Source organism: Passer domesticus, chromosome 1 (assembly GCF_036417665.1).
Source record: "Passer domesticus isolate bPasDom1 chromosome 1, bPasDom1.hap1, whole genome shotgun sequence".
Classification (NCBI taxonomy): domain Eukaryota; kingdom Metazoa; phylum Chordata; class Aves; order Passeriformes; family Passeridae; genus Passer; species Passer domesticus.
Window position 1 is genome coordinate 9,545,474 of NC_087474.1, and position 23,435 is coordinate 9,568,908.

The window sequence follows — 23,435 nt, forward strand, 5'->3', positions numbered from 1 at the left end:
TGCTGTGCCTACACAGATGAATATATGCAAAAGCCTGCGGCTCGTGAAGGTACAGTCATAGGGGAAAAAAAGAAAACGGAACAGAACCAGGAACCAAACTCCCACATATTTGCCTTTTTCAGCTAATCTTGCTAATAATAGCACAATTGTTTCCTTCTAAAGGAATGCAGGGAGGTTTAATTATCAAAGTAAAACTTGATGCTTTTAATGCTGGGGGGAAAAAAATGAAACCACTTTCCTGTATTTCCTAGCCTTTAGCATAAGGACTGTACTTAGAAACAGAGATCTCAAATTTAGCACTTCATGTCACTGGAGATTTTAAAGCCATCACTCCCCTATTTTCTTCTTCCCAGATCACCCACCATCACACAGCACACCAGCTCCCAAGAAAAGTAAGCAAAAATTTCTGAATTGCCAATGTAAATTTTTGTACAGTAAAAGGGGGTGAAGTCAAGAAAGAAGCCTTGACTCTCCAATGTCTGTATTGAAATCAAAGTGCCATTCACAAACAATTGGTCTTATATCTTAATCTCCAATCCTTTACCGCCTCCAGCACCCAAAGAACTCACAAAACATCTTGCATCCAGGCTATTTGTTTTGAATACTTGATGGTGCAACAAAGGTGTGACAACCATAACTTCAGTTTCACATTTGGAGTGTGATGGCCAAAGCTCCAGGACACTCAGCACAGTGACCTGGTAGGGTACTGTTAGCCTGTAATAACCACAGTAAGATCCACACCACATCAGACTTCAGAAACTCTGAAATAAAATTATATAAAGGGGTTTTTTCCTCTTCAGTTCTAGATTCAAAATCATTAAGCCATAAAACCTGAAAAGCTAGAACTAACATTATCATATACTTGCAAATTCGAGGAAGTAGACAGAGTTCTGAGGCTAAGCTGCATTTAATTTCTGCCCACCTGTCACTAGCTTTGGTGTGATATGTTATCTTGAATAAAAGAAAAAGAGGTACCAGATTTCTGCGTTCTTTCTATTGAAAAGGAAAAAGTCTTTCCTATGTTCTTGAGTACTCCATCTATTGAAATGCACAAGTAAACCTTAAAATAATTATAACGAACAGCAGTAGTCTCATTTATTTATGATGAATAAAACATGATGGAGAGCTGTCATAAAAAAAGACAGAGATTTAATCTCCTAAGGCACACAAGTGCATTTCCTGTTCATGTCAGTAAGAATAAACAGCCCCGTGCAAAGCCCAATGAATTTACTGGGGCTTAAGTGCCTCTGTCATATAAGAAAAAATTACTTAATATTACATGTTCCATATACAAAATGAAGGGGAGGAAAGCAGGAAGATGAAGGAGTAATAGCATAAAACATGAAAAATATTAATTAAATTAAAATTCAGATTTATACTCCATTTTTTCTAGGCTTTAATGATCAGTGAAAAAAATCAATATTCCTGACCCCACAGGAAAACTGCTTAGAGCAGGGTGTTTCTGCTGAAAAAAAATTATTCTGGATGACATCTCTAATAATCTGTTTTCAGCAAAGAGGAAATTCAATGGACTTAAGAGGTTACTTGTATCCTAAATTTTGTGATATTTTATCCAATATTAGCCTACTTGTTTCCACAATGGTTCAGCATGAAAAGAAACAACGCCACAGACACACAGAACTGCAGGACACACATTAGTAATTGCATGCAATTGCACAACATGCAATTACCACACTTTGGAAATACAAACAGGTGTTCAGTGTGCAAAGTACCTGAATATTCCTTCCACACTGTTCAGCTTTGCTAGACCTCAGATGAAGCCTGGCAGTCAGCTCTGGGCATTACACATTATCTCAGCACCTCCTAAAGCAGTCTGGAGTTACTCAACAAGGAATGACAGAGGTCCAGAATGTTTCATCTGTGCCCTGTTTAATGTCCATGTAAAGGCTTTGTAAATCACCAAAATGAGTTATTATGCAGCTGATTCCAGACGAGCAGGGAACAAACTGGACAATCTCTCTAGGTCAATCCAAACCTTATTTCGTAAGAACATTAGCAGTAAAGTTCCTTTCTGCAATCCCAAGGGAAATGGCTTTGACCTAAGGACCATAAACCTCAACAAAGCCCACGTTCTATGACCACCATAAATTCCACATCCATCGCAAGGCACCAGCCCAAGGATCTCAGTAATACCAGCCCAAGCTGCACAGCAAGTAGCTGCCAAAGCCCAGCTTCTCAAAATGAGGAGTTACCACATTGTGCATGAGATAAAATAGAGAACTTCAAAGACAAATGGTGATGGCTCCAGTAACATTTTAGATCCATCTAAGAAGTGACATGATTGCTGACATCTGAACATCTTCTGACAAGCAGTTCCATTTAAGAAAACGGAAGGAATTATTTTAACATATTCTGGGGGGAGGGAAAGCTGAACTATTTTTAAATTCACAGTTGGCAAAGTCCCACTTTATTCATGAAGGTTAGCCACAGAAAACCAGTCTTATGGTCTCAACAGTGTGCTGATGCTCAGAAAAGCAGATATGAGAAAACCACCTTTTCTTAATAGACATGCACTACATGTGACACACAGATTAGCTCTGGCTGCTTTAGAGATTAAAATTACTTTTCTCCTCATTTGCAGCTCTTTGCAATGCAAAATCCAACAGAAACTGGAAGCAGGAACTAGACTGTTTCTGGGTCATACACCATTAGACCTGTTAGTTAAATGCCAGTGGCAAAGCTGCTATTCCTGGTTGGAATGTGTGAGCCACAAAAAACATGGCCTGACATTCAATTTATAGGGTTGGCACTTGGGCATCTGGAGACAGGACAAATTTTTCACAGATGATGCATATTTCAGCTAGAAGTCTTTAAAAGGCCCTGAATAAGGAATGCCATGTTCAAAGAACCAGTATTCAGATTTTTGTCACATATTAGGTATTTCTTTAACTCACAATTTTCCACAATCTTATGTTCAACTTGTAGAAAGGAGCAACCAAGAAATCGCATTGATCAAAATGCTCTATTTTGACAATAAATCACTAACTGTTAAAATAGGAAACTGAATGCATGACTCTCGAGACTGGTCTGCAGTATAGAGTTTTCTGAAACTAAAGTGATCTGTTACATTAAAGAAATATTTTACCAGGTAATTAAACTTCTTAGTCTGCACTAGGAAAAAGAGATTCAGGAAGAAATCAAACCTGGACTGATGTCTGCAGGGATGTTTTCAAATGCATAGTTTCTGTAGAAAATTTACGTACTTATTACATTTACAAGGGCCTGTGATTTCCTTAAGGACTTGAAATGTTAAATTATTTTCCCCCTGGTTCTAGTTTCTATTACTTTTGACTGCTTCAAGAGAATAAACAGGTGACTCTGCTCATTGCTTCAGCCATGTGACACCACAAGACTGACCAAAATTAGCAAAACACAAAAGATTTAACGAGGAAGAAAGAACACAGGAACTGACTTTAATTGGGATCACTACATTGTGCAGAACTAAAGGAAGGCTATAATATAGGAAACTGCTTTAGAGGAAAGTACAAAGGAGTCAGGATCTGGCAAGCAAATGTGATACACATGTGGTGAGGCAGTCTGTCATCCATCTTTCTAGAAGGAGATCTCTTTGTTGTTCTGCTGGGACAGTTTCTAGATGTCCAACTTGCAGAGTGTGCAAGAAAAAAATTGGTGCATTTCTAACAAAAAATAGTGATGTTTTGTAAAACACAAAGAGATTCAGGGACCAGCCCTGAAAACAGGGATGCTCTTGGTTGTCAGGGTAACGTGATCACCCCAGACAACAGAGACGTCAGCAGGAATGTGCAGCACACACTTGGTACCCAAGCACACAAGTCTTCCTGCTTCCCTTTTGTAATTGAGCCACAAAGGTAACTGCTGCTAAGGTGGGGATCAGTCTTTTCTCTGTGTTAGGGATCCAAGAAATCCAAGAATCTGGTTGATGCTTAAAAAACAATCTTTAGTAGATTGCCAGCTTAAAGGCATTAATTAGAAGAATCAACAGATAGCAGAAAAAAAAAAGTGAACCATAAGAGTCGACCCTTCTGTTTAATGCAGCAGTGTCCAGCAAACATGGACACACAAAATATTACTATTACTTTCTTTAGGGTAACGCTCAGGTAGTTTTGCTTTCATTAGATCAGATGCCCATTGTGTGCATTCTCATAAGATGCTAATAAACAATTTTCCAGTTTTCTGTAGCCTGGCCTCTTGATGCCTTCTCTATCAAACCAGGCTTCAAATCACCACTCAGCTGCAAACATACAAATATTCAGATACACATTTGTGTATCTGTGATTTGAACAAATCAGCAGATGGTGATTAGAACAAATGACCAGATGAAGAAGTCTTGCTTATGTGCCTTGCTGATGATCTCACAAAACAATGTGAAGTCATATGTCTGACAAAATGAAAAATGTGCAAATTTTGAAGGATTTTTATTAATGAGAGTGGATACAGTCCACTGATCCCACAGCAGGATTACCAATGTATCCTCACAGATCACTCTTCTATAGCAGTTTATACATTTGGTGATTTGGATAGACTGCTGTGGTTTTACCAGGCAGGTGCCTAAACATCACCCAGCCTCTGACTCGCTTCCCCTTCCAGTGGGACAGGGCAAAGAGTGGGGGGGGAAAAAAAGAGTAAAATTTGTGGGTTGAGACAGAGACAGTTTAATAGGACAGGAATTGAAGTAGTAGTAATAACAATAACAATAATAATAATAATAATAATAACCAAATATACAAAACAGGCAATGCACAATTGCTCACCATCAGTTGACTGACACGCAGCCAAGTGCCAAGTGCAGCCCTGGGCTGATAATTTTTACACTGAATATGATATACCCCAAATGGTGGGATACCCCTCTGGACAGTTGGGGTCAGCTGTCCCAGCTTGTGTCCCCTCCCAGCTGTGTCCTGGGCTCCTTGCTGGTGGGCTGGCGTGAGAGGCAGAGAAAGCCTTGGCACTGTGTAAACACTGCTCAGCAACAACTAAAACATCACTGTATTATCAACATTATTCTCATCCTGCACTGCATTAGATATGAGGAAGAAAATTAACTCTATCTGAGCTGAAACCAGGCCACCCTGAAAAATTTTGCAGAAAGCTATCTAGCAGAAGAGAATTCCCATGTAATAGAAAACATTAAATATTCTGAATTTTGAATATTAAAGTTGACAGGAATAGCCTCATGGGTTTTTAATCTTACTCTATGTCACTGCTGTTGTTTTCTTTGAAGACTATCTTCTTAAAAAAGAGAAAAGTATTTAAATCACTTTGTTTAATTCCCTTTAGAGGCTAGACCAGCTCTTTAGCACTATGGAGTGAATAAAACATCCACTCACCAAAAGGGATACACATTAATGGTTTTGCAGGAGGAAGAAATAATATTGTTTTAAAAAAGAAAACCATTCAGGTACAACTAAGTTTATTTCTTCATTGTTCTGATATTAAAAGACAATTTATACTCAGCAAGGGTTAATGGAAGAGGGAGATTAAAACAAGTAAATGAGGAAAAGCCTCAGGAAAAAAGATGGAATACATGACTTAAATTTTCAGAGTAGCAGATTGAACAATCAGTGTAGGTCAACATCTACACTTTTACTCCTAACCATTGTTGGGACTCTTTGCATCCAATTTTGTAACACAGCCCTGCCCCATCTGGTGAAAGATCCTGTTTCTTCACTCCTGGAGTCCAAGAATCTTATCTGTGCTTGCCCTTCCCTCTTCCCTCCCTGGATATGTCATAAGTTGGCCAGTTTGCATTCAGGGCTAATGGGTCGTATGCAATAAATGAAAATCTTTCCACAACAGTTTCACAGTCAATACAAGGCACCAGTGAGCTTTCTCTGCTCTGCTTGAAACTGAGTTGGTGTTGCTAGCATAAATATTTACTTTATATCCATAAGCACACGTACACCTTCCCACACACACCCCTGTGACCATTATGCAGCTACGTGGCTCATATTACCCACCTACAAGTAAAGAAGTTTTTCAAGTTATAACTTGAGATGTCTATTAGCAGCTGTAGGAAACCAATGACCTGAAACAGCAGCTGGCACTGAAGGTACCTATAAGCCAGCCATACCTTCAGCTAATACCCTGCTTGCATAATTTGCAGATGATTAACAATCTCAAGTTTGCTTCATCAATATGAGGATGGCAGTTCCCACATTTTGGCAGAACAAGCCCCTTGTCCCTGTGCACTTCCCTGCAGGTTCCCCCTCATCTGAGCCACACAGCCCAGAGCTGCTGGAGAAGGAGCCCTGGGGGTTGCACCAGTGCTGCTGCAGGACAGATCACAGAACAATCATGATAGCCAGGAAACATCAACTCAGCCAACACATGAGCCAGGTAACAGATAAAAGTTACAAATAATATTCTGTTTGTGTGTGACACCAATCATCACAAGCTTTACAGACAAATAATAAAAGAAATAGTTTTTATGTCTCTTTTTGTTTGTTTCATATTAAAAAGCTCTTAAAACCTCTTGCAAGAGCTGCTGTACCCTGTGATCTAAAATACAAAACAAACTCTGGCAAGGCCAAGCACATTAAGTCTAAAGTCTACATCAGATACTTCTCTGGAGTTCTTTAGGTGATAACAGATTAAATCCTTTTTTTCATCATCGTATTGTTTTCAGTTCCACTTGACTAACATCAGACAGGAACAGCAGCTCAACACCTTTCTTAGAGGAGCTCTGCCACCACCTGGCACAAGGCAGGTGGGGATTATAGACAGTATGAACCAGAGTTCAAAATGCATCTAAAAGAACATGAAAGCAGAGCCGGATCCCAAAATCACTTCACATTTCTTGCTGCCCTTATGATTTCTCTTCTAACCTAGAAGTAGAGCTTTGTCTCCATGCTTGACGACACAAAATAAAATTACTAAGAAATTCTAGAAGTTAGAAAATAATAAAATATTACAACTCATATTCATTCTTCAAAGAAAAAAAATGTGGTGGGGCAAGGTCAAAATCCAATGAAGTTAATTCCTTAACTAGGAGTTCATCTGAGAGATGTATATATTAAGCAACTAGCTTAGAAAACTTTATAGGTGATCTCAACATGCATTTGTAAACACAGTCAGATATGATTCATCTCTTCCTGAACTTTTAGATACTTACTAAATTCCCAGATAGGAGTGAGGTCAGAGAACAGGTAGACATACTTGAAGGAATCAGATGGTTATGAAACACAGAATCAGTTGCTTTTTGTAACTCTGAACACAAAATTTCCAGGCTTCACTTGAAGGCCTCTTCCTAAACACCCTGCTGCAGAAGGACATCTATTCATATCCCAGGACAAAAGAGTAACAGACATAACTCAGGAGAGGATTAGGCTAAACATAGCTAATATTGGTTTAGAACATATTTACAATCAAATTTTGATTTGCATGAGTCTTCACTAATTGGCTTACAAGAATCCAGATTCCTATGTGCAGCGTAAGTGCTGTACTCAACTGCTGAATTTATTATGCTTTCCATTTAAAAAAATGACCCTAGCACAACTCGTACCAGTGACCCTTCATGGTTTTGTTACTAGTTGCCAAAGGGTACAAGCTGGAGAGCTGCAGAAGGGTCTGGCCAATGCACTGGCTTGGAGTTTTTATTTTATTCCACAGCCTACACCCTCTCCTTCCAGCCACCAGGTATCTGTTTCTCTCTCTCCACTGTGGACTTCACACCTTCCTGGTTTTGCTGATCCTTGACCTCTCTAGGCTTCTTCTTTTTCTACTAAAACTTCAAGAGGTAGAAGTTAGTTATCAATCATTTATCCCTGTGACATGAGGTGCTTCTTATGTATGCATTGAAGTATGTCTGTATGACACTCCAGGATCAAGGATGATCTCTGCCTCCCCCTTTCAAGCACAAAAGCAATCAATGCAAATACTTTAATAGCAATGTCATAGCCATTCATCATTTCTTAAAACTTTAGATCTCTGCTTTGAAGTGATAACAGGTTAAATGACAGTACCTGCCCCCTCTGTAATTATGTCCCTTTCATGGCAAGTTTTCTGGTATACAACAGCTGGTTTTATTATTATTAATGCTGCACGATGACTACAAAAAAACTGACCTGAATGGGATAAAACCAAACCAGCTGTTTCATCTCCTTTCATCTATTCACATCTCAAAGGGGGCTTTGTGCACAATTGGTTTCCACTGAAGAGCTGAAAAATCACGTGCCACAACAGGGGCCCGAGGTATGTGGGTCATGGAATAAGCGGCAATCCCGGGCCCCGCCACGGAAATCTCTGCCCAGCCCATCCTCCCCCCTTAATCTCACCAGGATGAATTGGCACCGAGGAAAACAATGAGCACTCACTCACTCCACTTAATTTCCACAGAATAAACACAGAAATGAGACAGCCAGTGCATTCAGTTGTACAATCTGCCCTGAGAGTCCAGATGAGCAGTAGGAATGGAGAGGAAAGGGTTTTAGTCTCCAAAACAGGAAAAACAGAACCTAAATTTAGATCCATTACATTGTTTCTTCACAGAATATAGAAATCACTCTCTTTTTCTACTGCAGGAAATGATTTCCCCCAGCCCTCTCCCTGACAGCCTCCTTAGTTACCCTGGTTTCACAAACCATACTTCTGTCACCTAAGCAGATACAACAGTGCTGCCCACCAGCTCAAGATGACAAAAGCTCAAAACCAGAATGTTTTAATTACAGATCTCTTTTAATTTTACTCACATAGAAGAATAATTAGAGAGCAAAAGAAGCCCACACAAACCCAAAAACATCCCAAAGACACTCCATAGACTTCACCAAGGTTCACCCATAGTTTCCATTTAATGATCCCAAATGTTGTTACTGGCAAACCTTGGAACTAAAACAATTTTACAGAACCATCTCAAATACAGACTTAACTCCCTAAGATACTGCAATGGTTAATTAGTACAGACTTGAGATGACAATGCAAGAAGAGTATACATATAAAGTGCATTTTAAGGTATTATTTAGCCGTGTCTCTGACATTTTAACAAAAAGCCATTCAATATATCACTTTATGTAGCCTAAGAAAATGAATCATTCAAATAGATGTTTATTTTCAACAGACATAACTATTAAAATAGAATGCAAAGAACGTGCATGAGCAGCATTATAAGCAACTGCTGTGATTCCTGTATTTTAAGTTGTCAGTGTAGCAATTAACAGTGTGGTACCTCATATGCCCTTTAGTGAGTTAAACAATCAGTCAGCTCTATAACAAAGCAGAGCTGTTAATTGAACACATGCCAACAGTGGCACCTTGCATGGAGGGCAACACTGACCTCGCACAGCCAGGATTCACTGGGAGCCACAGCCTGGGTGCCAGCCCTGCCCCAGCTCCAGTGGGAGCTGTGAGATTTCCTGGCCTTTGGGAACTCTGTGTATGAAACACAGGCCAGCAGAAACAGGGGTGTCTTGAATCTGGACACACGCTGGCACAGAGTCAGTATCCCACAAAACTGAGCAGGAGTGAAGTGCCTGGAGGAGAACAGTGGAATACAGAGCACAAACACCCAGAAGACAGAAAATAATTGGCCTCAAGAGCAAAGCCTAAATCAAAATCCTCTCTGCTTTTCATCCTGAGACACACATCACCGGGGAACTGTGCCAGTGTGCATCGCAGCGTTTCCCTCTGCATGGACAAGTACCCAGTGAAAAACATTGCCCTAAAACTTGCACTGTACTGCCTCAAGCCACAGTGTCAGGGCTGCTCTGAGTGTTATTTGGATCACAGGGCAAGATTTTTGTCCCTCCTCTCCACACCAAAATGCCACAGTGGAAAAGCTCTCCTCAGAGTAACAACCTGACACGCTTGTATGTAAGTGAAGAAAATTGCATTCACACCACTATACCAAGAAAAGAACCACACATCTTTGTTAATTAACGTTATTTGCATAAAACATTATTTGGGTGGCTTTCTACAACCAGCCTTAAGCTAAGAGATCAGTCAGAGGGCAATGCAGAACTTCACACTGCTCCAGATCTCAGAGTTTCAGGGCTGAAACTTTCAGGAGGCCTGTGCACACTTAGGGTGACATCGGTGTCAAAGGTGTTCTTAAAGAAACCAAGGTGAAGAACAAGAGTATTCAGATTTCTAAAATATCTAATATGCAAGTTACTGTGCAGTTTTATTAGCTGCAGCCCTTGTACACAGTCTTTCTTCTCAAGTCTTGTGTTAATGGCTCAGGCAATAATTTACAAAAAATCTCTAATTTGGAGAAATGATGTAATAAACATTAAGAACATCTTCTTTGGGATTATTCTAATACACTGCAAAAATTGAACTCCAATAGAGAAAAAACAAAGCAAAGCAAACCATTTGCAAAGTCCTGTTAGAGTAACTCCTCTGCAATAACCATTCTTTGCAGAATCAAGGAATTAGTGTTATAACTTGTGATGTTCTATTAAAGCCTTGGAGACAAAAACTCTATAAAGTACATTTCAACACTGTAACCAAAAAGAACAAGCAACTAAAAAACCTAGTTTGAGCAACAGATTTTTATTTTATCTGAACTAGCCATAAATTTGCATCTGACACCAAAACCCCCTTGTTTTTAGCATTGGGAAGCAATGAAGGTGCATGGTAAACTGTAGTCCTATCAGACACAAATTAGAAACAAAAATATTTAAAAGTGTCATGGAGAACCACTGAAGTTTTGATGATGGATACAAAGATAACAGTAAACAATTTCCAACTTGGCAGACCAACTCAAATCAATCTGTTATGGAGATTAAACACTTGGAAGCTTAATTGCACATGCACATGTGTTACCACACAACAAAAATAAAACCGGAGGTAAATATTTCAAACATCCAATGCTTTCACTAGTTCCTTCTATCTTACATACTCTGTAACATGTGAAAGCATCAAGGAGAAAACACATGGTCCCTCTTCTGAAGGTAGAAAACCAAAAGTTAGATTTTCATAGCTCTAATACAGTCTTAAAGGGGCACATAATCCAAGCAGATACATGCTGCACATTTCCCTTCCCAACCTTCTCAAATCCAAGCTAGGAAATGCGGATTAAAGATCAATGCAGCTGCAAACAGGTGGGCAGAGGCAATGTGTGAACCTTGGACACCAAGGGTGCCCTCTGACATGGTGCAGCTGATCATTTGTTTCTGCAATCCCCCATGCAAATGCAATGAGTCCTGGTGTATCTGCAAGGTCACCTTGGCTGCTGCGGGCCGTCCCCAGCGGAGCTGCCACCCCCTGCCCTGGGGCAGTGTCAGTCGGTCCCCAGGTGAGCCCCAGGTGAGCTCCCTGGCAGGAGCCTCCTTCCCTGCAGTGGCTATAAATGGAGCAGAAGGACAGGTTCTGACCCAGGCTCCTCCAAGCTGGGCATCGGAGCGAACGCAGATGGATCCTGCTCTTCACCTCTGAGTCACGGCGCCTCCCCCGATTTTCACCTGAGGCTGCACAACTGTGTAACACCCACAGGCAGGATTTAAAATACATCCTGGCCAAGAGCAATCTGTAAAGCAGGAGGATACAAAATTTTGACAGTTTTATCATAAATAGCCCGTAGGCCTTCTAAAAAGAAGCCATGCAGGAAAAACAATTACGGCCAGATATTTTAATGGGAGTGCAGATCTCCTCTGAAAATTAACTTCACAGTCATGTTGTAGGGATATGTTTATTGCTCCTCAGTGACAAAAATAAAACTATCATTTAATTTGACTGCCAGGGCTGAAACCTCCACCAAAGCTTCAATCTCCCTGGTTTACACAGCACCATTAGCCCCATTGCTAACACCACATTAGCACTGCTGTCCTAAGAGGTGCAAAAGTCAAGCTAAATAATCCTTTGATGACCAAAATAAACAGACAATACTTGAAGCTGCGGAGAAAAAGCATTTCTGTTGTAACAATTTTACCCTTTCATATTAACAAACTATAAATAGATCTAAAAATATTTACTGAAGGCCAAATTCTGCAGAGCTGAATTTACCCAGCGGGGTTATGTAAGAAAGGGTTTCAGAAATGTACTAAATGGGGCTGATGTTACAGCTCTAGAAATAATGTCTTCCATTTTCATGCATTCCACTTTTTTTCTCAGTTTCTTAAACTGATAAACTTGCAGTGATGTTTTCTCTTCAAACAAATCTCTAGTACCTGATGATGATGAGCTGGAATGAAAACTGGCACTTGCGGCCCCTTTATGCCAGTCTTTCCTCCCTCATCCAAAACCAGCTCTGCTTTAAACACAACCCAAAATTACAGAAGAGCAGAGTTAACCAAAACAGTCTTCAAAAATGATTAATTTAAATCTCCCTGAAAAACTTTTATCATTGTCATTTTATTTCACTGAGCAGATTTACAGTACTTGAAATATTTTGGCAAGTATAATAGATCAGTGAACAGTGACACGAAACAGAGACAATCTGGGTCAGGCATTTCTGCCTGCTGCCCATCCTCCTGCCTGCCCGTCTAGGATCCCACACAGCCAGCTCCACAGGTTGCTAAAAGAAACTCCCGAATTTATCCCACATTCAGGCACAGTAAAGTCAGTAGCACTGACAGTGAAGGACCAAGTTGCTCTTGTACACCATATTTTACTCCTAAATTAAGACAGGCCTTGCTTTTATGCCTACAACCAAGCATGCTGAAATTCCTTTACTATAATGACAATGGTAATAGCAGAATATGAAAGTTAAAAAGTCAACAACAATAGAAAATTAGCAAGAGCAATTCCATAGTAAAATTCCTTTTTCTCAGAGCACAGGGAAGTTTTTCTCACCCACAGCTTCCCACCAGTATAAGCAACATGCACATGGTCAATGGCACATGTGGAAAGAGTCTCAAAAGCCAGAGAAAGACAGAGAGAAGACTCCTCAAAAGCCAAAGACAGAGAGAAGACTCCTCAATGTTAACTTTCCCCTTTACTTCTACCTCCACACAGTAGAGAACCAGGGTAAACACCAGGCAAGAGCTCACAACAGCAAAGCTTCCCCAAGGCACAAGATTCAAGATCCTGTTCCTGCAAGCTCCATAGGGACCCACAAGGTTTGCTGGCCACATCCACATGTCCCTGCAAAGGCACAGATGTCACCAACAGAGGTGGAGGGGTGCTCCACACCACAACTCCAAAAGCAGTTCTAATTCTCTCAGATTTCCAGAGAATCTAATTTAAAACACAACCACGCTGTTAAACCACCACGATTTGCTCTCCTGCAAGACTGAACTGCCAGGTTGCTCTCTGTGACTTCTCCTAAGTGGTGACATGGATGTCCAAACCCTTCTGTATTGTGCCAGCAGGTGGAACAGAGTTTGGCCAAGAGAGATCACATCCCCTTTGCTCAGCAGTGGCAACAGCAAGTGAAATGCTGCCGCGCAAAGACCTTCCTTGAGACAACCCAGATTTTGGGCTCTGCCTCACACAGATGAGTTCCAGCCTTCAGTATGGTGCTTCAACTAGTGGTGTATCAGGGTCAAATGATATCAAGGAATATTATAGAAAGCAGAAAATATTTCTAATATAGTGATTTAGAAAATATTTCTAAATCACTGCTTCACACAACAGCCTATTGAGAGAGGATATGAAGTCTGACTCACTGTAATCTTCATACATTTAATGGATTTTTCCACACTTCAGTTGGGCTCCATACCAACAGGAAGAAGGTTATTTTCCTCAGTGAGGATCATTAACAATTCATATGCAGCAGTTTCTGCCATATGTGGCTCATCAGCTGACTGCCTTGATCTGTTAACCAGTCTGCTGGTGAGGTTCTTCTAGCTTAAATGAGGAGCACATTATTTTATAGTTTTAATAATATTACCAAAAATGATACTAAAGCCATTTGCTGTGAAAGAAGTGCTGCTTTTATTCAGAAAAGGTTGTTAAACCATCCTCTACCTAAATGCGTTGCTCATTTTTTCTCATTCTCCTCTATTCTTGCGGGGGAAGAAGGAGATGTGGGAGGACATTTCCAAGACATAAAAAGCTTCAGAAGTTTCCAATTGGTACCATGCACTGATAAAACCTTGTTTCAATTGGCCAGAAAACAAGACAAGAGAGAAAAGGGGAAAAAATTGTAGTAAAGAACACTTCTCCCACTTGCTCCCAATCTCTGCTTAGTTCACTGAGAAAGGGATAAAAAAAGTGTCTTCCCATCAACATAGAAAAAGCAGATTTCAAAGTCATTTTCTACAAATATCAGCACTATTTCTACTGCACTTCCTCTCTGCATTGAATCACCATTTTGCAAATATCCAAGTTTTGGTTAAACATGAGCAATTATAGGAAGCAAAAGAGAAAATCATTATTTCACTTTGGCTTTATGCAAAGTTATACTTATGGAAATCAATGAAATTATTATTGTTGTAGAATGAGAAGAAAATGCATTTTACATTTCTCCAAGCTCCTTACATTCTGTGCTCCATATCAGATGATGATACAGACACCAGTATTCAAGACTCTGGTCAGCAGTCCAGCAAATTTGTCAATTAATGATGATTCCCCTGCTCCACAGACAAGCACATACGAAGTTACATCCTGCATTCTGGCCCTCAGCTGGCACAGTAGTGACTTCATCTTCTCTTCATAACCCATATAAACTACTGTACTTTCAACACATATTTCTAATCAGCTCATCTCAGAGTCCCAGAGCTGTCTATATGTATCACACATGCAAAATTGACTTTGTCAAGGAAATTAAAAACCTCCACAAAAGAAATCACCAAGCGCAATCAATGCATCCGTGCATTCAGATGGTTTGGGCCAGAACAGATCTGTTTCCAGAAAAAGGGGACAGATCAAATATTAGCTTCAGTTATTATGTCTACTCTTCAAATTCCTAATCCCACTCCATGAAACCTGTACCTACTTCAGAAGGATGATATACTGAATTATTCCAAACCCAGTATTTAATGGTTTCTGCAGTGACAAGAAAACACAAGAGTTCCTAAGCGGCACAAAGATACTGCCAGAAAACAAGTTAAAGGAATTTTGGCTGTTTTCCTATAACATTTGCACAGCCAGAAATACAAATTTTACAAACACAGAAAAGGGTCATAAAGAACCATTCCAGCTGTGTTTGTTTTGAAAAGAAATTTGTTTTAAAATAAAACTTAATCATGGCCTCAGAACAAGAAAGATGGGGAAGGTCTAGCACAGGCAACTCCAGGGTTCTGCTCCTCACCTCTCATGGAGTTTGGGGCAAACTGTGCATCTCCACAGCATTGTCAACATCCCTCACTCTTCAACTGCCTGGGGGAATTTGAAATGCAGCTACAAAGCTGAGATGCAATAGAAAGTGTTTTTAGTCCAAATGTTGATGGTTTAGTTAAACCTGATCTCAAGCTATTAATGTTTTGTTAAGATTCTTCATACCACATTCAAGGGATTGGTACAGAGATTAACAAGAAGTATTTTTCCCACTTTAGATAACAGAAGAGATTAGGTTATAGCAGTTATTTATGTGTGTTACATTTCCCTGGCATGAAGAGCTAAATTAACTGACTGCAATTTTTAGGAGTAGCTCTTAGATGGTTTCAACAATGACCTGGCTGTACTACCAAATATCTATCTCTGAAATAAAAAAATTAATTCTGACAATCCTGGGAAGCCGAATATTGTTACAATATCAAAACTTAAGGAATTTGGTTTACAGTACAGTAATAGCATGGCATATTGTTAACAAGATGAAATCAGCTTAGTGGTCACAAGAACAAAAGTGAAATCAAGTTAAGATTGTTTCTTTGAAAGGAAAAGATGACTTGACAGACAGTAATCAAGAGTTATTTTGTAAATGGATTTGCTGATGCTTTCCAAAGGAATCAAAAAGGCTTAAGTTATTCAAAAATAAAAATTGCACTGTTTCATTTTTGTCTTCTCATAGTTGTCTTCTCAATTTAATTTGTAATTAAAGTGGATATTATACATGTAACATTCAAGAAATACTCTTCTGGCCTTTTTTTTTGGAAAATTTGAAACCTGTTTCCCTGTCTAATAGAAAAAAAATGAAAGCAAGATTTCTGTTCCAGTAAAACAGTACTGAGATTTATTTTCCATTTGACTGAATATTCAGGTACACTGAAGAAATTATGTCCTGAAGAAAGGAAATTAGCCCAAAGCTGGAGGCCAGCTTCTGCAATGGTTTCATGGATTTGAGATTTCCTTTCTGATGGATTTATGCTGATACACCTTGAATCCATTTAAGGTTAAGTCTTCTTTTGTTCCTACACTGTTGATTAGCTTCAGCTTCTGAGCTGGAATGAGTAGCAGGGAAAGACAGAAGACCTTGCATCTTGATCACGAAAACAAAAGCATGTTCGAGTAAGATAGATCAGCACTGCAAAACTGGAAATATGTGAGCTAGAGGAGGCAATATTTTTCCATGTACTCTATCTCCTCCAGAAGGAAAATGTGATCCTGAGGTCTCATACTAAGAAAACATGCCTGATAAAACAAATTATTTTTAAGAGCTGCCTAAAATTATGAAGCCTCCAAACCTTTATGTGATATTGTTGCAGCATTTGTAAGATCTGATTCACTGGTTGAAGTGCAACTCCCTTCTGCTTCAGCTCACCAGCTGAAAACACATCCCCATGACAACCCGGGAGCCGCGGAGGAGAGCTCAGCACCCAGCCTGCTGCCAAGCACTGCCGGAGTCCTCCTCCAAAGAGGGATCTGCCAGCCCCCAGGAGCACACTGCTGCCACTGCTATGGGGCCTGGGCATGTGTGCATCACCCTGGATTAGAAAATTTGAAGAGAATGGCATTAGGTGCATGCCAACAACCCTAACACTCAGCCAGCTTTTTCACTTCAACAGTGACAATACCATCTCTGCAATCTAATATATTATTAGTGTGAACAGATTGAGAAAAATAAGTGGTTATTTAGATGCCCAAATGTCTAACTCCTGCTTGAGCAGGATCAGTGACCAACCCAGACTTGGAGTATGAATCCATTACATCTCAGACCAAGGAAGGTGGTTTTCCTTCTGAACAATATGCAAAAGCAATCTGCTAATGGTAAGGTTGGAGTTGAACAAAACATTATAACTGCATTTGTCTAGATCAACACTGCAGACAGATTATAATCATTTCACCACTAAAAGCAAAATAATTAGCTACATTTATCACAAACAACATCAAGCACTGTGTATCTCAGCAGTTGTAATGCTCCTTCAATTATTCTGCCTCTCTGTTACATAAGCTCTACTCTGCAGCTCCAGGTGATACAAGAAAAACCCAAATTCATATCACTTTTGTAGTCTACTTTATAGCACAGAGATAAAGAAAAATATGTTGGGAAAAATTGGGAAAATCACCTGGTATAGTATTTTGAAGTAGTTCCACTTCAGTAATTTCTTAAACATAGTCTCATGATCCACTTTGGGCAAGGACTTAATGGGTTTGGCAATCAGAGTTACCCAAGCATTGAAACAATCCCTGGTTAAAATAAAACATGACTGTAATAAGTTGAAGGTAGTTGGTACTTGTGTGCACTATTTCATCCTCACCAAATACGACAATTAACTCACATGGTGAAATCCCAGCTGAAAAGAAACTGAGAGCAAAACCTCATTACCTTGAGGCCATGGTGACCTCTCCTAAAAAGACTGCAAAAATCCTGTTAAAACAGAGTCCCCTTATTGCAACATTATGGTGAGTACATACAGCTTGCCACATATTTTCTTGACGAATATTTCCAGAAATTGGTTCTGGAAAACAAATCCTACCATCTCTGTCTTCAGGGGCTGGCAGGGTCCCAGCTCAACTCTTCCCAGGAAGCATAAAATCACAATCAACAGAGTTCAGCTGGCATTTAGTGTCAGCTATACAAAGTTGCTGGTCAAATATTCCATAGCTATTGCTGCTTAACTCTTAAAAAATTCTCATGTTTAAAACTAGAATGCAAGATTGAAACTTAGTATTTTCTAACATGGTATTTTTCAATCATCTCTCCTGACAACTTGTTCCGGTTTGTGTGTATCATACTTCCTATTATTCCTTATTTTGGTAAGTTAACAGTATTCATAAATTCATACCAATTATACAGTGTAATCAATGACAACAACCCACTGGGAAGTCAGGCTCTAACTCTCCAAGATCTTCTACATCCCTTAACCCTTCCTTGCCCACACTCATCACCTGTCACATGAACCAAAGCCACCTGCAAGGAGAGGCTGGCAGAGCTGGTTGCTGCAATTCAGTGCTTTCCAGAAGCCTTTTAGGACACACCAGTTTAAAAGATGCCTTTTAAAGGGAAACAGTACATGGGTGACACCCATGATGGGTATGAGCAGGGTACCCAGGCAGCCTCTGGGAGCTGCCCCAGCTCCAGGCCGCCGCCGGGGCCTGGCGGCCGCGCTCAGGGAGAGCCCACGCACTACCTGTGCCCAGCAGCCTGCAAATCCCATCTGTCTCCTTGACAAGCAATTGCACATTCTTTCTAGGAAAGAGTTTAGGACAACTGCCAAAACACACTCCTTGCATTGTTTCTGCCTCGTGCTGTCACCACAAGGCCGCATGGGATGGCTGGAGATGGGGACCTACCACAGAGCAAATACAAGTATCTGGGATTTCCTAATGGACACGCAACCAGTGCAGGACACACAGGAAAAACAGGCCAAGAAGCCACCCAGGGAGCTGCTGCTGAGCCAGTGCCACCAGCTCACACTGGGTATTGATCCCACCCCATCGAGTGCCACAGCCTGCACGGGCTGGTTTGAATGCTGCACCGAGTGCATTCTGGGGTGAAAGTCTGATTTTTCAAGGCAAATTAGACACACAAGGACTCACATTAATTACAGGTTCTGGGCACTAATCCATGAAGACAGGTGCAGAAGCCACAAGTTTACTGCTGTTTCAAGAGTTTAGTGATGGCAAGCCAGAATCAGTGCGTGCCCCATCCCAGAATGTAAGACCTTCTGTGTCTGAGCAACAAGAGCGAAGCAGCACAAAACAACAAACATTCACATGTGAGTGCTGCTCAGAACTTTACTCTGAGGGAAACTCTGCTGGCTCTGTTACCAAAAAACCTCACTCCTGGCCTTCTTCACTCTTTGCATTTACTTCATACATTTCTCTTTTTAAACAAATAAGAGCTCTCCTACCGAAATGACCAACCTAAATACACAGGGGTTTCTAGAGAAGTTTTTATTAGCTCCATTTAAAAAGTCAGAACAGGCTAAAACAGCATTGCTACTAATGAGTCACACAGGTGGGCTGCAAGAAAAGTGCCTTTGAACACTACCAACAAAACTGTTCTTCATAAGAGGCTGCTTAGCATTACACTCTACCAGATAAAGCTTGGAGAACTTGTCTGAAAAGATTACCGTGTTCTCCATTCCCATCACCTGCACCTACACTGGTGGCACCAGGGTCAATCTGAGAAGTGACAGCTTTCCTGCTTTTTCTGAGACCAAGACCCAGTTGTATGGCCTCTGTTCTGGCTGAGTAAACCCTCGGAGGCCAAAAAACCCTAATTTGGGTCATTAGGCAGAGGCATTGCTACTGAAGGGTTTGTCCCCTCCAACAATTGAGCTCAATGCCATGTTCCCAGCCTTTGCCAGCTGAAAAAAATATCACCAGTTTCTGGTCTCCAACTGACTGCCAGGGCATATGCACAGCAGAGTCTCTTTTCTGAAGACAGATATGGATGAAGATCCCACACACTCATCTCACCCATTCCTGCAGCTAACACAAATCCAAGAATGAGGACAACAGGTGAATTCCCACAGATTCCCCAAAGGGACAAAATAATTTCCAGTAGGACATCATATTTCACAACCATCGAAAAACCTTTTTCTCTTCCTCTTGATCAACAGCTCAGACCTTGGAAGTACTTTCAAAACAACACAGCACCAGCACAAACCCTAAAATTAATTATTTCAACCACTAAAAGCCACAGACTGGCACATTATAACTTCCCATACACCCTTCCCTCAACCAGGCCCTTAATGTGCTTTCAATTATGTTAATAATTTGCATAATTAAGTTGCATTCAATACAGGTTTTTTTCAACTGGTCAGAATTAACTTGAAAAAGTCTGCTGTCACAATGATTTGATTTCTGAAGGTAACCCCCTAAGCCACTCTAGTTTCAATAGTTTAGTTTGACTTATCTAGGGCAAATCTGGAGCAAACAGTGCAATTTGGAAAAGGCATTCTGAACGTAGCATTTTTACTAGTATTTCAACATCATGGTTGGGAAGTTCAAACATACAAGACAAATACAAGCTCAAGTCCAAAAAATCTTCACTGTGTACAACCACTACAACTCAGGCATAAACAATCCACTGTGCTGCAGCATCTCTGATTCCAACCCTTTTTTCGTAGGGAATTATGTAACATTTCTTCATCCAAAACATATTGTTCTACTCCTTTCCCACCTGACCATGCCCAGCCTGCTGCAGCTACACAAACCTCACAAGTGCTCATAAAGTGCCAATTATAATCTCATTCTTTTTGATTTCCCCTGTTTCAGTCCTTGCCATTTTTTTAGGAGATGGGCCAGAAGCTCTTCAAAAGGACCTAGTTACTTTACAACAGTCCTGTTCAAGTCAGGAAGAGATACAGATGGCCTCCAGTGATTTCTTGTGTTCAAGGGATGGCGGCTCAGGGAACAATTGTGAATGGCTGAAAGACTGACTTAAAAACATCTTGATAAACAAATACACCAATAACCCTTAAATGAATTTGTTTGCCAATAATTAGATGTATTTAGCTTCCCAAAGTTGAAATGCCAAGGATGCAAATGTTCATTAAAATCTAAATGCACTGTATCAATACAAGATGCAACACTAGTTAAATGAGCATAGTCTAGAGCTCAAAAGGACAAAAAGATCCACAAATCTGCATTTTTGTTTAAGTTGCATTGCATGATAAATTCTGCTGCTTACAAGCCAAACATTGTGTGCTTCACTGATACTAAATTGTCCCAATGAAGTCAATAAAAATATTTCTGTAATGAGATAAAAATAATTCAGCTCTATGCTAACAGAAAGCTTCATCTAGGGAAAAATGTTTCTTCTTAAATATCACATGAAAATGTAAATTAAGCAGTGGGCTGGTGCCTGCCATGTAGTTTAAATGAAGACTACTAAGGCAGATTTAATTTTGGATGCCAGGAAACTAGGATGCCTTCTGTAGATTTGAGAAAATACGATACCACAAGACCAGTATGACTTACCTAGAGAGCAAGTGGTGCTTCAAGATACTGCAGGCAGTGGAGATGCTTCAGCAGTATCCAGGAACAACCTTACAAGCACCTACAGGGACACTTAACTCAGTGCCTGAAGTTTCATATATTTCTGGGCAAAACGCAAAACATTTCCACCATATGAGCACGGAAATACCTTGTAAGAAACTTCTGTTCCTACAAGAAAATACAACCCCACAAACTGAAAGGGCTGTGAAATGAAACTTGATTGCACTGAAGCCAACACTGCCCTCTTAACATCAGTAACAGGTCACAGACCTTTGGGTGCAGACTGAAATGGAGGTGAGAGAAAAGGCTCCCCAGATGTCCCTGATGCTGTCCCTGTCCATGGCACTCATACTGTCAACCCCTGCAGGGAGGATCCAACCTGGCCCACCTGGAGTGGCATCCCAGAGGGATGAGCCTTTCTAGGTGTGTTGGCCAGAACAGCTCCCAGCAAGTTTGGAACAGGGAATGTGTCGGTTCATTTCTTTTCTAGACATGTTAGGAACCCAGGAATAGGAGAACATACATGGAAATTATCTGAAATGCAGTCCAGCCATGAATAAAGGCTCTATCTTTTCTTGTTGTCCCTTCTACTAAGCAGGTCTTGCAAGACAATCAGCTCCCTGCATCACAGTGGTGTCTGCTGTCTGTGATGCACCTATCCACAGAATACCAGCCTGGAGTGGGATAGCTGTAAAATCTGTAAAGCAGCTTTTGGAACTGCAAGGCCCCTGAAGTCTGAAGTAAAAGGACTTATTCTGATTATAACAAACAAATCCTATTCCAGCTGTAACAAAGAAATCCATTCTTTCTTGCATGAAAAGCCATGTATTTTTTAAAAATCCTTTTTTTTTTCTACCTTTCTGGTTATATATACAGTACTTAAAATAACTTGAACTAAAATCCACTTATCAGGTTACTTGGATTTCTAGAATAGAAACATAGAAGTTTTAGTCAGAATTCCTGTCCCATTTTCCCATTGTTTGGTAGTAGAAAGAGTCACAGAATCAATTTGTCTGGGGCCTCATCAGAAACCTTGCAAATATCAATAGTGAGATTCTCTGGCTAGGATGTCTCAGTTTTGTCAAATGAATCCATCTCATTAATCTGGTTTCCATTCCTAGATAATGGTTAGAGACAGACACTCCTAGACTACAATTCACGTGACCCTCAGATGTCTAAAAATAGGATCAGGTGAATCGTGTCCAAGAAAAAACTGTTCTTTTCCTTTGATTACATAGGGACCCTATAATGATTTGAGCAGAGGCAGACACCCAAACTGCTATCTAACCTTACACAAGATGATTCACAGCTTCAGCAGCTCTGGCAGAGTCCACCCAAGACCTCTGTGCAGCCATTAGCCCAAATAAACCAATATTCTCTACTCAGATGCTAGCACCCACAAGGGTCAGTATAAGAACTGAATGTACCCCTTCAGCTCTACTGCTACACAGGGCTGAGTTACCACAACCAGTTCTATGGGAAATCTCTTTTGTGTTCTATATTCACATTTCAAAAAATATACAGAAGAGAGATGCCAAAACAGAAACATTTTGTTTCAATACCACTTTTTTTTTAGAATTAAATTCTACATGCAACACGAACTCTAATGTGCTGGACTGAAAATTTCTGTCCAAGTAGCAGGAATGCATGAAAATTCCAGCTCATGACAAACCACACTGTGGTGCCTTAATTCCTGTGTGATCTGGCTGATCCTATAGCAAGAAGCAGGTAACTCCAAAGCTTGATACAGTTTGGTCTCACACAGGAACTCATACAAAGGTCCTAGATATCCCCAGTGCTTCTGGGTGTATCTATATGGAGAATATTCCCTGCACAAGCTTACACAATTATGCTTCTGCAATGTTACAACAGCCAACAGGACAGCCAGTATATAGCATATTTAAATGTATTTTCAAGAAACAGGTGAAAGGATGTACACAGGTTATATAAATTAAACAGATCCACAAAAACCACAGGCATTCTGCATCTGATTCTTTCTAAATTAATAATTCAAAGATGCTGAGCACCTGCATTTCTCACCAACAGCAGTGGAGCTGCTTCTTGAGTGCTTCTTCTGCACTCAAAAGATATTTATCACCGGTACAATAAAGAGGATATTATTTGAGTGATGACCTGGAGAGGCCTTATCCTGCAAGATGCCAAGTGCTTCCTGTGGTTTGAGAGTGACTCTTGTGTAGCCATGAGATGTGTCAACACTACAATACACACACCTTCCTTACCCTACCTCCCCCCCACCATGTCTGCTCACCAGGACTTCTTCTGACCCT

At 40.4% G+C, this 23,435-nt stretch overlaps 1 protein-coding gene and 1 long non-coding RNA gene across 7 annotated transcripts in view; both read right to left on the bottom strand.

The window, feature by feature from the left end:
• Positions 1–23,435, bottom strand: part of DIP2C (disco interacting protein 2 homolog C) — a 307,254-nt gene that overhangs the window by 218,661 nt on the left and 65,158 nt on the right. The gene's annotated exons all lie outside the window — the stretch shown is intronic.
• Positions 16,007–21,751, bottom strand: LOC135280736 (uncharacterized). Its single transcript, XR_010347599.1, has 4 exons — positions 21,671–21,751; positions 21,418–21,535; positions 21,130–21,208; positions 16,007–16,199 (listed from the first exon to the last, which is right to left on the bottom strand). It is a non-coding gene; the product is annotated as an uncharacterized LOC135280736 (long non-coding RNA).